Below are 14416 nucleotides of genomic sequence, written 5' to 3'. Positions count from 1 at the left end.
CTGATGCCCACAGGAATTATTCTTTCCAATGGCCACACCTGGAAACAGCAGCGACACGTTGGCGTCACTTCTCTGCGGAAGCTGGGCCTGGGGAAGAAAAGCATTGAGCATAAAATAGACGAAATTGCTCAGACGTTGGTAGATGCCTTCAAACAAACAAAAGGTAAATCATTTCGGTTAATGACAATGGCTCAAGTTCCGTATCTGCAGAAATCGTTTCCATTCTGAGCATTTTGAATAAAAACCTGTGTATTTAAATTTTATTCTTCTATTTTTCTTCTTTTTTAAAATAATTTTTATTGCAATTTCCCAAGTTAAAAACAAAACAACATAGAAGACAAACATATAAGTCACACATACATAAAATATGATTCCACTAATACAGCTTTCTGTCATTGGAATTCTCCTTCCCAATTTTACATTTTCCTATGAATTTACTTATGGCTATTGGGTTATACCTAAACATTTTTTTATCTTTACCTATTCATTATATACACTATTAACTATTATCCAATGTTTATTTATTTATTTATTTATTTATTCATTGGTACTCGGAGCGGCTTACAACATATAAGAAAACAATATACAGTGGTACCCCTACCTACAAACGCTTCTACTGACAAACTTTTGTAGATAAGAACCGGATGTTCAAGATTTTTTTACTTCTTCTCAAGAACCATTTTCCACTTACAAACCTGAGCCTCCGAAACTATAACCGGAAAAGGCAGAGTGAAGCCTCCGTGGGGCCTCTCTGGGAATCTCCTGGGAGGAAACAGGGCCGGAAAAGGCGGGGAGAAGCCTCCATGGGGCCTCTCTAGGAATCTCCTGGGAGGAAACAGGGCCGGAAAAGGCGGGGAGAAGCCTCCATGGGGCCTCTCTAGGAATCTCCTGGGAGGAAACAGGGCCGGAAAAGGTGGGGAGAAGCCTCCATGGGGCCTCTCTAGGAATCTCCTGGGAGGAAACAGGGCGGGAAAAGGCAGGGAGAAGCCTCCGTGGGGCCTCTCTGGGAATCTCCTGGGAGGAAACAGGGCGGGAAAAGGCGGGGAGAAGCCTCCATGGGGCCTCTCTAGGAATCTCCTGGGAGGAAACAGGGCCTCCACCGTCCCTGTGGTTTCCCCAGTCGCACACATAATTTGCTTTTACATTGATTCCTATGGGAAAATTTGTTCCTTCTTACAAACTTTTCTACTTAAGAACCTGATCACAGAACGAATTAAGTTCATAACTAGAGGTGCCGCTGTACATCCTAAATCCAATTAATTTGAATTAAAGATCTAAAAAGCAAAAAAAATAGTTAAAATACTCTCATACCCATCATATACTATTATGGTGATTGCAAATGCCAATCCAAATTGGGAATTGCAATCTCTGAAATTGAAATGGCTTATCAGTTGGAATCATAGGAATGCAAGGAATGAGGACATCTTCACCTTTGAAAGGTCGTATCAAGGCTTTTGATGTTGCATGTTGAAAGCAGAAGGAGCAGTTTTTCCACCTGGTAGCAATGTCACAACTATTCTGGCCGATGCCAGAACTAAGGCTATGTCATTTTGGGATTCAATTGCTGCCAGAATCAATCTAATTAGGGCAACAGGTCCTTCGTTCATGTATAGGAAATGAAAGAATTCACCATACAACTTCATTGCTGCTGTTTTTACCTCTCACTGGTGAGACATCTATATAATAGTAGGTATACGTACATATATTCATCTTTATATAAATGGACCATTGTCCATTTTTCGCCAGCCAATTATATCACCAGCCAAGGAAAACACACTTCCTACCTTTTTCACCAAGCAATCAAAATGCACCTCCTATTTTTTTCAGTAGTCTCAAAGCCAAGCAATTCCCTGTTTTCACCTCTCATGGGTGTGACATGTATATAGAACTAAGACGCCTTAAACAAGATCTAAGTATTGCCCACAAGATTATATGCTGCAATGTCCTGCCTGTCGGCTACTACTTCAGCTTCAACCACAACAACACAAGAGCACACAACAGATTTAAACTTAATATTAACCGCTGCAAACTTGACTGTAAAAAATATGACTTCAGTAACCGAGTTGTTGAAGCGTGGAACTCATTACATCCTAAATCCAATTAATTTGAATTAAAGATCTAAAAACCAAAAAAGTAGTTAAAATACTCTCATACCCATTATATACTATTATATACATTGAGATTTAAGGTTACATCTTTCACATCTTCCCTTTCTTATCACATTTTATGACATTTCATTCTTATCCTAATTCACACATTAATTTTACTTTTATTTTTGAGCCAATTGTACCATCTATTCCAAATTTTATAGTACCCCGTTTCCTTTCTCTCTCTCTTAGTTCCATGGGTAGTTTACTAATTTCTACACATTCTAGCACCATTTTTACAATCAATTTATTTTTCTTTCTTTTTGTTAGAAAAAGTTTTATTGGTTTAAAATACATATGTACACATTTACAAAAACATAACAAAAAGAAAATAAACAAAAAATAAAACAAAACAAGACTAAACAAAACACATACAGACAAAACTAATAATAAATTATAATCATATTATTAGTTAATTACAATAAACAATAATAACTATAACAATAAACAAATAATATAATATATATTATTTAAGTTCTCTTATGAGGAGGAAAGTCATAAATCATCTTCTCTGATATCAAATTATTTTCTGATGTAGTATACAATCGGTATCTACTGTGGGGGGGGGGGGGTTGGTTATCCCTATATTTTTAATTGATTTTATTTTCTTAGCCGCCTTCATACATTCTTACTTAGTTTAGTTTCATACAATTTTTTTCTAAAAATTACTGTATGTACCGGTATATCATTTGTAATTTGTTATATCAAAAAAGGGAAAAAAGGTATTGCTATTGTTGTATTTTAATTTGAGTTTTCATTTCTTCTTTTAAACCAATGATAAAAGTACTTCCATGTTTTATAATAGTCGGAGTCTTCCTTGTTTTCTAATTTAAGAGTTAATGCATCAGATTCTGCACAATAGAAACATAGAAACATAGAAGTCTGACGGCAGAAAAAGACCTCATGGTCCATCTAGTCTGCCCTTATACTATTTCCTGTATTTTATCTTACAATGGATATATGTTTATCCCAGGCATGTTTAAATTCAGTTACTGTGGATTTATCTACCACGTCTGCTGGAAGTTTGTTCCAAGGATCTACTACTCTTTCAGTAAAATAATATTTTCTCATGTTGCTTTTGATCTTTCCCCCAACTAACTTCAGATTGTGTCCCCTTGTTCTTGTGTTCACTTTCCTATTAAAAACACTTCCCTCCTGGACCTTATTTAACCCATATTTACATGTTTCGACCATGTCCCCCCTTTTCCTTCTGTCCCCCAGACTATACAGATTGAGTTCATGAAGTCTTTCCTGATACGTTTTATGCTTAAGACCTTCCACCATTCTTGTAGCCCGTCTTTGGACCCGTTCAATGTTGTCAATATCTTTTTGTAGGTGAGGTCTCCAGAACTGAACACAGTACTCCAAATGTGGTCTCACCAGCGCTCTATATAGCGGGATCACAATCTCCCTCTTCCTGCTTGTTATACCTCTAGCTATGCAGCCAAGCATCCTGCTTGCCTTTCCTACCGCCCGACCACACTGCTCACCCATTTTGAGACTGTCAGAAATCACTACCCCTAAATCCTTCTCTTCTGAAGTTTTTGCTATCACAGAACTGCCAATGCAATACTCAGATTTAGGATTCCTTTTCCCCAAGTGCATTATTTTACATTTGGAAACATTAAACTGCAGTTTCCATTGCTTTGACCATTTATCTAGTAACGCTAAATCATTTACCATATTACAGACCCCTCCAGGAATATCAACCCTATTGCACACTTTAGAGTCATCAGCAAATTGGCAAACCTTCCCTACCAAACCTTCTCCTATGTCACTCACAAACATATTAAAAAGAATAGGACCCAGAACAGACCCTTGTGGCACACCGCTTGTAACCTGTCTCTGCTCAGAATACTCGCCATTAACAATAACTCTCTGATGTCTATGCTTCAGCCAGCTTGAAATCCACTGAACTATCCAGGGATTAATTCCAATCTTCACTAATTTATCTATCAGCTCTTTATGTGGAACCGTATCAAAGGCTTTGCTGAAGTCCAGATAGGCAATATCCACGGCACCACCTTGATCCAACACCTTTGTGACATAGTCAAAGAACTCAATGAGATTAGTCTGACACGATTTGCCTTCAGTAAAGCCATGCTGATTTGGGTCCAATAAGTTATTGTTTTTTAGATGCTGATTTATCCTCTTTTTGAGTAGCGTCTCCATCATTTTAACTACAACTGATGTCAAGCTAACTGGCCTGTAGTTACCAGCTTCTTCTCTACTGCCCTTCTTGTGGATAGGCACAACACTGGCCATTCTCCAATCCTCAGGAACATCTCCTGTTAACAGGGATTGGTTAAACAAATCAGTCAGGGGGGTAGCAATGACAGATCTGAGTTCTTTAAGAACTCTGGGATGGATGCCATCTGGACCCATTGCCTTATTTATCTTTAATCTTTCAAGTTCAATCTAATTTATTTTTCTATTTTTCAAACAATTCGGTCCAAATTCTTTTCCTTCCTCCCCTTAGAGGTTCTGTTCCTTATAAAGTATCTTCATTTGCAGGGCAGCCGTTTGAACCTTCAGTTACGTTAATAAATACAGTTGCTAATGTCATATGTGGTCTGAGCTTTGGACGTCAGTTTGTTCCTGAAGATGAAACCTTCCAGAAGTTAATTCAAGCCATTGTTACTATTGAGAGCTTCATTGGTAGCTTTTTCCATATGGTGAGTCATTTCTCTACCAGAGAGACAAAACTCCCTTCAAACTTATATTTCCATAAGTATTTTCATGGTCATGTAAGGCAGTGTTTCCCAACCTTGGCAACTTGAAGATATTTGGACTTCAACTCCCAGAATTCCTCAGCCAGCATTCCCTGGCTGGGGAATTCTGGGAGTTGAAGTCCAAATATCTTCAAGTTGCCAAGGTTGGGAAACACTGATGTAAGGAATGGAGGAAGTCATCTAATGTACTCTTTTCCCCAATACGTGTATATTCCAGTGGTGAAATCTACTTACCTTGCCTGCCGGTCCGGAAGTGCAAAATTTGCGCATGTTCACTTGCTTCAATTGCATGCATTTTTACTCTCTGTACATGCGGCAGAAGGCCTTGCGCATGTGCAGAGGGTTAAAAAAGAGAAAATGGTGGTGTTCGGGTAGATGAGTGAAGCCTAGCACTGCCGCTGCTATCGGTTCTTCAAACCACCAGCAGCTGCCACTAGTGGTACACCCGAACTAGGATGAACCAATAACATTTCACCCCTGATCTGACACGACTATGTATTGTTTACCATGTTTTAATCTGTTTATAATTTTTTTTTGCTTGATTAGTAAGTATTGTCTATTACTCTCAGCTGTTGAAAGTTATTACATATTATTATTATTATTATTATTATTATTATTATTATTATTATTATTATTTATTAGATTTGTATGCCGCCCCACTCGGCAGACTCGGGGCGGCTCACAGCAGTGATAAAACAATATATAGTAGCAAATCTAATATAAAAGTCTCATATAACAATTTTACATTAAAAACCTAAAAAAACCCATTATATAAAAAAGCATACATACAAACATAACATACATAAAACTGCATAGGCAAGGGGAGATATCTCAGTTCCTCCATGCCTGACGGCAGAGGTGGGTTTTAAGGAGTTTACGCAAGGCAAGGAGGGTAGGGGCAGTCCTAATCTCTGGGGGGAGCTGGTTCCAGAGGGTCAGGGCCACCACATAGAAACATAGAAACATAGAAGTCTGACGGCAGAAAAAGACCTCCTGGTCCATCTAGTCTGCCCTTATACTATTTTCTGTATTTTATCTTAGGATGGATATATGTTTATCCCAGGCATGTTTAAATTCAGTTACTGTGGATTTATCTACCACGTCTGCTGGAAGTTTGTTCCAAGGATCTACTACTCTTTCAGTAAAATAATATTTTCTCATGTTGCTTTTGATCTTTCCCCCAACTAACTTCAGATTGTGTCCCCTTGCCTTGTGTTCACTTTCCTATTAAAAACACTTCCCTCCTGGACCTTATTTAACCCTTTAATATATTTAAATGTTTCGATCATGTCCCCCCTTTTCCACAGAGAAGGCTCTTCCCCTAGGTCCAGCCAGCCGGCATTGTTTAGTCGACAGGACCCGGAGAAGGCCAACTCTATGGGATTTGTGCGGCGGTCTCGTAGATATTCTGGTCCAGTGCCATGAAGGGCTTTAAAGGTCATAACCAACACTTTGAATTGTGATCGGAAACTGACCGGAAACCAATGCAGACTGCGGAGTGTTGGTGTAACATGGGCATACCTAGGGAAGCCCATGATTGCTCTCGCAGCTGCATTCTGCACTATCTGAAGTTTCCGAACACTTTTCAAAGGTAGCCCCATGTAGAGAGCATTACAGTAGTCGAACCACAAGGTGATGAGGGCATGAGTGACTGTGAGCAGTGACTCCTGGTCCAAGTAGAGCTGCAACTGGTGCACCAGGCGAACCTGGGCAAATGCCCCCCTCTCCACAGCTGAAAGATGTTTCTCTTATGTGAGCTGTGGATCAAGGAGGATGCCCAAGTTGCAGACCCTCTTTGAGGGGGTCAATAGTTCCCCCCCAGGGTGATGGACGGATAGATAGAATTGTCCTTGGGAGGCAAAACCGAAAGCCACTCCATTTTATCAGGGTTGAGTTTAAGTCTGTTGACACCCATCCAGACGTATGAATGTATGTATGTATGTATGTATGTATGTATGTATGTATGTATGTATCATGTTTTTGCTGAATTTTTAAAATTAAGGGAGACTAGGATAGCGCTGTTTCGGCCTTGTTCTGGCCTTATCAGCTAGCCTCCTCCACTCGAAATAGAATACCCTACGAGACTAGACTTTCAATCCTGGGCCTAGAAAGTTTAGAACTAAGACGCCTTAAACAAGATCTAAGTATTTCCCACAAGATCATATGCTGCAACGTCCTGCCTGTCGGCAACTACTTCAGCTTCAACCACAACAACACAAGAGCACACAACAGATTTAAACTTAATATTAACCGCTTCAAACTTGACTGTAAAAATATGACTTCAGTAACCGAGTTGTCGAAGCTTGGAACTCATTACCGGTCTCCATAGTGTCATCCCCAAACCCCCAACACTTTACCCTTAGATTATCTACAGTTGACCTATCCAGATTACTAAGAGGTTAGTAAGGGGCGAATACAAGTGCACTAGAGTGCCTTCCGTCCCCTGTCCTATTGCTCTCCTATATCTCCTATTCCTTTCTTCTATTCCTATATCTCTTCTTCTATTCTTTCATTGATATGTTCTATTACTATCTTTTCTATTATTTCTTAGTATTTTACTATGAGTATCTCCTCTATAACCTTCATCATGTATTTTACTATATGTATATAGATATATACCCAATAAACCCCTCATTGTGTATTAGACAAAATAAATAAATAAATAAAATAAAAAGCCATACCCTTACTGGGATATGATCCTGGGGCTTCTGCCTTGTAATATATATAAAGGAATAGTTATTCGTAGACCCATCAGAAGAAATTTCATGAAAAGTAACTACAAAAAAACCTTAACATAAACTTGAACAGCAGACCTGAGCAACTCAACTTTTGATTTTGCTCAATACCATTTAGATATTCGAAAAGCCCACAGCATCCAATAGAATATACAGTTTATAAACGCAGGTGGTCTATCTGTCTGTTTGTGTGTTGGTTTGTTTTTTTGTGTGTTGTTTGTGTGTTTGTTTGTTTGAGTTGAAAGGGACCTTGCAGGTCACCAAGTCCAACCCCCTACTCAAGCAGGAAACCCTGCACCTCCCCAGCCAGATGGCCGTCCAATCTCCTCTTGAAAATGTCCAGAGTTTTTATTTCTTTATTTATTTTATTTATTTTGTCCAATACATAATACACATTGAAGAGAATAGATATGTAGTAATATAAATAAAGAAAAGAATAGAAGAAAAGATATAAAAGTATAGGTGAACATATTTGAAAGGAAGAAAAGATAAATGAGATAAGGAGAGACAATTGGACAGGGGATGGAAGGCACACTGGTGCACTTATGCACACCCCTTACTGACCCCTAAGGAACCTGGAGAGGTCAATCGTGGAGAGTCTAAGGTAAAAATGTTGGGGGTTAGGGGTTGACACTACTGAGTCAGGTAATGAGTGCCACGCTTCGACAACTCGGTTGCTGAAGTCACCTCGAGGTGATGAGGGCATGAGCGACTGTGAGCAATGACTCCCTGTCCAAATAGGACCGCAACTGGTACACCAGGCGAACCTGGGCAAACGCCCTCCTCGCCACAGCCGAAAGATGATGTTCCAATGTTAGCTGTGGATCGAGGAGGATACCCAAGTTGCGAACCCTCTCTGAGGGGGTCAGTAGTTCCCCTCCCCCAGGGTAATGGATGGACAGACGTATCCCTCTGTTGATGCAGCTTAAGATTGTGTTGGCTTTTTTAGCTGCTGCTGCACATTGCTGGCTCATATTTAGTTGGTTATCCACAAAGACTCCGAGATCTCTCTCACAGTCATTGCTGTTAAGTGTGGTTTCTCCCAATCTGTATGCATGTCTAGTTTTTTGTTTTTTTTACCTAATTGAAGGACTTTTATTCTTTACCATGTTTTAATCTGTTTATAATATTTTTTTTTGTTTGATTAGTAAGTACTGTCTGTTACTCTCAGCTGCTGAGAGTCTTCCCTAATTGTGGTGGGAAATAAGTAACTTTTCCTCTTCTTTTTCTATTAGTTGTATGATTTGTCCCCCACATTAATGAACTACGTCCCAGGCCCTCACAAGAAAGCCCTGGGTTCTATGGCCTGGATCCTTTCCTTTGCAAAGCAAGAAATACAGAAACACAAGGAATCCGGCTCTCTCCACGAGCCACAAGATTTCATTGATTACTACCTTCTTGAGATGGAAAAGGTATGAGTTTATTGTACTTCAATACATGGGTAAGGGAACCAGAGAGCTACTTGTTACTGTATATCAATGATTCACCTGTGGGGGTGGTTGGCAGCATCAGGTTTCTGGGTGTGCAGCTAACAAGTAGGCTAGCTTGATTGCTCAACAGGAGATAGTGATGAACTATAGGTGCACCTGTATTTTCTTCATTGCATGACACAAGTACATATTCCTTCTCCTGTCCTTACCATTTTCTATAGAGGGACAATTGAGTGCACACTATGATTTTACGAGAGTTATCTGGAAAGGATAACTCACCTACAAAAAGATATTGACAAAATTGAACGGGTCCAAAGACGGGCTACAAAAATGGTGGAAAGTCTTAAGCATAAAACGTAGCAGGAAAGACTTAATGAACTCAATCTGTATAGTCTGGAGGACAGAAGGAAAAGGGGGGGACACGATCAAAACATTTAAACATGTCAAAGGGTTAAATAAGGTTCAGGAGGGAAGTGTTTTTAATAGGAAAGTGAACACAAGAACAAAGGGGACACAATCTGAGTTTAGTTGGGTCAAAGATCAGAAGCAACTTGAGAAAATATTATTTTACCGAAAGAGTAGTAGATCCTTGGAACAAACTTCCAGCAGACGTGGTTGGTAAATCCACAGTAACTGAATTTAGATATGCCTGGGATAAACATATGTCCATCCTAAGATAAAATACAGTAAATAGTACAAGGGCAGACTAGATGGACTGTGAGGTCTTTTTCTGCCGTCAATCTTCTATGTTTCTATGTTTCTATGAAAGTAAGTTTACAAGGCAGGTGGCGTTTCATTGTGAAATTGTTTCAGTTTATGGAGAGGATGCCAAAAAATTCAAAACTCAGCAATCTTGAAAAATTGTTGAATGGCGATCAGAGAGAAGACTTTCTTCAATTTTCTGCACCGCACATCAATCACAATGGACGGCCGTCTACTTCAGTCTCCATCATGAATTTCCTTCCTTCCGAAATTTAAAATCCATACCCATTTTGTCACATGCTGTTTTGACATTACGTCCTCTACATAAACTGAAATGATTTCATGCTGGCCACAGCCACACCCAGTTTATCGAAGGGGGGGAAAGGGGGAAAGGGTTAGAGGCTTTATGGTCAGTAGAATTCAAGACCGACTTATACAGAATAAATTGGAATCACTCTATACAGTGGTACCTCATCTTACAAACGCCTCTTCTAACGAACTTTTCAAGATACGAACCCGGTGTTTAAGATTTTTTTGCCTCTTCTTCCGAACTATTTTCACCTTACAAACCCAAGCAGCTACAGGGGCAGGGGCAGCTTGGGAGAGGAAAAATTTTGCAGAGAACAACGTGCTTGCAAAGGAACTGAAAGGGTGTCTTTTGAAGAAAGAAAAGGGAGGAGGGAGGGGCAGCTTGGGGGAGGAAAAATTTTGCAGAGAACAACGTGCTTGCAAAGGAACTGAAAGGGTGTCTTTTGAAGAAAGAAAAGGGGGGAGGGAGGGGCAGATTGGGGGAGGAAAAATTTTGCAGAGAACAACGTGCTTGCAAAGGAACTGAAAGGGTGTCTTTTGAAGAAAGAAAAGGGAGGAGGGAGGGGCAGCTTGGAGAGGAAAAATTTTGCAGAGAACAACGTGCTTGCAAAGGAACTGAAAGGGTGTCTTTTGAAGAAAGAAAAGGGAGGAGGGAGGGGCAGCTTGGGGGAGGAAAAATTTTGCAGAGAACAACATGCTTGCAAAGGAACTGAAAGGGTGTCTTTTGAAGAAAGAAAAGGGAGGAGGGAGGGGCAGCTTGGGGGAGGAAAAATTTTGCAGAGAACAACGTGCTTGCAAAGGAACTGAAAGGGTGTCTTTTGAAGAAAGAAAAGGGAGGAGGGAGGGGCAGCTTGGGGGAGGAAAATTTTGCAGAGAACAACGTGCTTGCAAAGGAACTGAAACAGTGTCTTTTTAAGAAAGAAAAGGGAGGGGCGCCCTCCTTGCCTTTCTTCCTTCCCACTCACCCTTTAGCCTGTTTTTGTGTAATATGTATTTGTTTTTATTGTACCATTATAAAAATCAATACATTTTATTATTTAAAGAAAAAAGAAAAGAAAGGGGAAAAGTCGCATTACGTCATGTCATGACGCGGTGACATAGCGAGTTTTACTCGCTACACGTCCAGAGGGACATGTCTCTAAATGAGAATGCATACCAATAACATTGGTATTAATTTTCGTGATTTGCTGTAATAGCACGCTCTAACGATAGTTACACATGCAAACATTTACGGAAGTACTCAACTAAAAAGTAAAACAATATTCATTAAAGTTCTTCCAAAATATTGGTATAAAATCAAAATTATACTAGAACAAATCACCTCCAGACCATTCATGCAAAACCCGAAATATTTTTATTAGGAATCATAAGACTTTAACAATCGAGTTGTAGAAGTGTGGAACTCATTACCGGATTCAATTGTGTCAACTCCCAACCCCCAACATTTCTCCCTTAGACTCTCCACGATTGACCTCTCCAGGTTCCTAAGAGGCCAGTAAGGGGCGTATATAAGTGCACTGGTGTGCCTAACGTCCCCTGTCAAATTGTCTTTCCTTTTCTCATATATATTATATAATCTCTCCCTCTCATCTACTTCTCTTCTCTTTTACTTACTATCCTTATATATATTACTTAATGCCTATTTTCTTCCATATGTATTGTATATTGGACAAAGAATAAATAAAAAATAAAATAAAAATAAATTATAATTTACATTATTACAGCCGCAAGGATTCTATATGCACAATACTGGAAACAGGAAAAAAAACCCAACCGTTTTATCTCTTTTGATTAAAATAATGGAATGTGCAGAAATGTCCAAGCTAACAATGGAACTGCAAAACAAGGATGAGACAGATTTTCTATAAAGCATGGGACAAATGGTACCACTGGTTAAAAGAAAGAAATTACTTAAAAATTATAAATCCAGAAAAATGTCCCACTAAAACAACGTGTAAAACCAGTAAACACCGACATGAATCATAATACCAAATTGAAACGATAAAATGTAAACATCGATCGACACAAATTTTGAACTACAAAAAAACTGAATGAATAAATTTATAATCACTGATAAATGATGGCACTAGCAACTACGTCAAATACATATGGATAAAACTTCAGGAAAATCTATACCACCTATATGCTTAAACCACAGGCTTCAAAACATAGAAGCCCCAGCTCTAATGCTGGCCCCCCACACTCTTCTTACTACTCTTTTCTTGCAATATTTTTCTATTCGTCCTCCTCTTGTATTTCTTTCCCTTCTTTCTAAATCCCTTTCCCTTTCTTTCTTTCCCTCTCCTTCCCCAATCACACATGCTATATAAGTACGCAGCTTCTGCTCTGGCAATCTCACGCTACTCACCAGAGCCTACAAAACTTTTGCCAGACCCATCCTTGAATACAGTTCATCTGTCTGGAACCCATACCACATCTCGGACATCAACACCCTAGAAAATGTCCAAAGATATTTTACCAGAAGAGCCTTTCACTCCTCCAGTCGAAACAGAATACCCTACGAAAGCAGACTATCAATCCTAGGTCTAGAAAGCTTAGAACTATGTAGCCTAAAAAACAATCTAAGTATTGCCCACAAGATCATATGCTGCAACGTTCTACCTGTCAATGACTATTTCAGCTTCAACCGCAACAACACAAGAGCACGCAACAGATTCAAACTTAATATTAACCGCTCCAAACTTGACTGTAAAAAATTTGACTTCAGCAACCGAGTTGTCAAAGCGTGGAACTCATTACCTGACTCAGTAGTGTCAACCCCTAACCCCAACATTTTTCCCTTAGACTATCCACGATTGACCTCTCCAGGTTCCTTAGAGGTCAGTAAGGGGCGTGCATAAGTGCACTAGTGTGCCTTCCGTCCCCTGTCTAGCCGCCCCGAGTCTGCGGAGAGGGGCGGCATACAAATCTAAATAATAAATAAATAAATAAATAAATAAATAAATAAATAAATTGTCTCTCCTTATCTCATTTATCTTTTCTTCCTTTCAAATATGTTCACCTATACTTTTATATCTTTCTTCTATTCTTTTCTTTACTTATATTATTACATATCTTTCTCTTCAATGTGTATTATGTATTGGAATAAATAAATAAATAAAAATAAATAAATAAATAAACTATAATTGCTAGAATGTACATTTTATATATTCCCTTTATTTTTCTGTACCCTGTTTTTAATGTATATAACCAATAAATATATTTATTAAAAAATAATAATAAAGTTCTTCCAAAGCCAAACCTCTCTTGATGTGGCCTATTTTAAGACAGAGTCTGACTAAGTATAAATTTACCACTATAATTATTATTCTCCTGTATTGATTTTCCTATAAAACTATGAATAACATATTTATTTTCATGAATTGCAACACGGAAGCAAAAATAACCACGGCACAGAATTCATTGTGAGTTTCACTTTTGCATTTCAAGCCTCAGAGTAAGAATGACCCCAACTCTACCTACGATGAAGAAAACCTGTGTCAGTGTATTTTTGATTTTTTTTGCTGCTGGAACATTCACATCCTTTGTTTCTTTGAAGTGGGCACTGATCCTGTTGGCAACTCATCCTGATATCCAAGGTGAGAGAGAAATCTGGGCAGTGGGAATCAGGGCCACTCTCGGGATCTAAAACACATAGGAATCATTTAGAATTATTTGAAATATCAATGGTTATTGAATGATAAACTGAATCTGTTCTTCATAATAATTTCATAGCTGGATTTTTGAACCTATAATCACATACAGGAACCTAGCATGATTAGCTTTTATTTGTTTGTTTGTTTGTTTGTTTGTTTGTTTGTTTGTTTGTTTGTTTATTGGATTTGTATGCTGCCCCTCTCCGCAGACTCGGGGCGGCTAACAACAGTAATAAAACAGTGTATAACAAAATCCAATACTAAAAACAGTTTAAAACCCATTATATAAAAACCAATCATACATACAGTCATACCATGCATAAAATTGTAAAGGCCTAGGGGGGAAGTGTATCTCAGTTCCCCCATGCCTGGCGGCAGAGGTGGGTTTTAAGCAACTTTCAAAAGGCAAGGAGGGTTGGGGCAATTCTAATCTCTGGGGGGAGTTGGTTCCAGAGGGTCGGGGCCACCACAGAGAAGGCTCTTCCTCTGGGTCCCGCCAAGCGACATTGTTTGGTTGACGGGACCCGGAGAAGACCCACTCTGTGGGACCTGACTGGTCGCTGGGATTCGTGGAATGTGTCAGGCCAAAGCCTTTGTTGACTTAGAGGAGGGGTCCTCAAACTTGGCAACTTTAAGACTTGTGTACTTTATCTCCCAGAATTCTGGGAGTTGAAGTCCACAAGTCTTAAAGTTGCCAAGTTTGAA

The 14416-nt window shown here is 39.2% G+C and overlaps 1 pseudogene; it reads left to right on the top strand.

The window, feature by feature from the left end:
• LOC139168624 (cytochrome P450 2J5-like) overlaps positions 1-14416 on the top strand; it is a 35515-nt pseudogene that overhangs the window by 10443 nt on the left and 10656 nt on the right.

Source organism: Erythrolamprus reginae, chromosome 5 (genome assembly GCF_031021105.1).
Source record: "Erythrolamprus reginae isolate rEryReg1 chromosome 5, rEryReg1.hap1, whole genome shotgun sequence".
NCBI lineage: Eukaryota > Metazoa > Chordata > Lepidosauria > Squamata > Dipsadidae > Erythrolamprus > Erythrolamprus reginae.
This window is presented reverse-complemented; position numbering and strand designations above follow the sequence as displayed.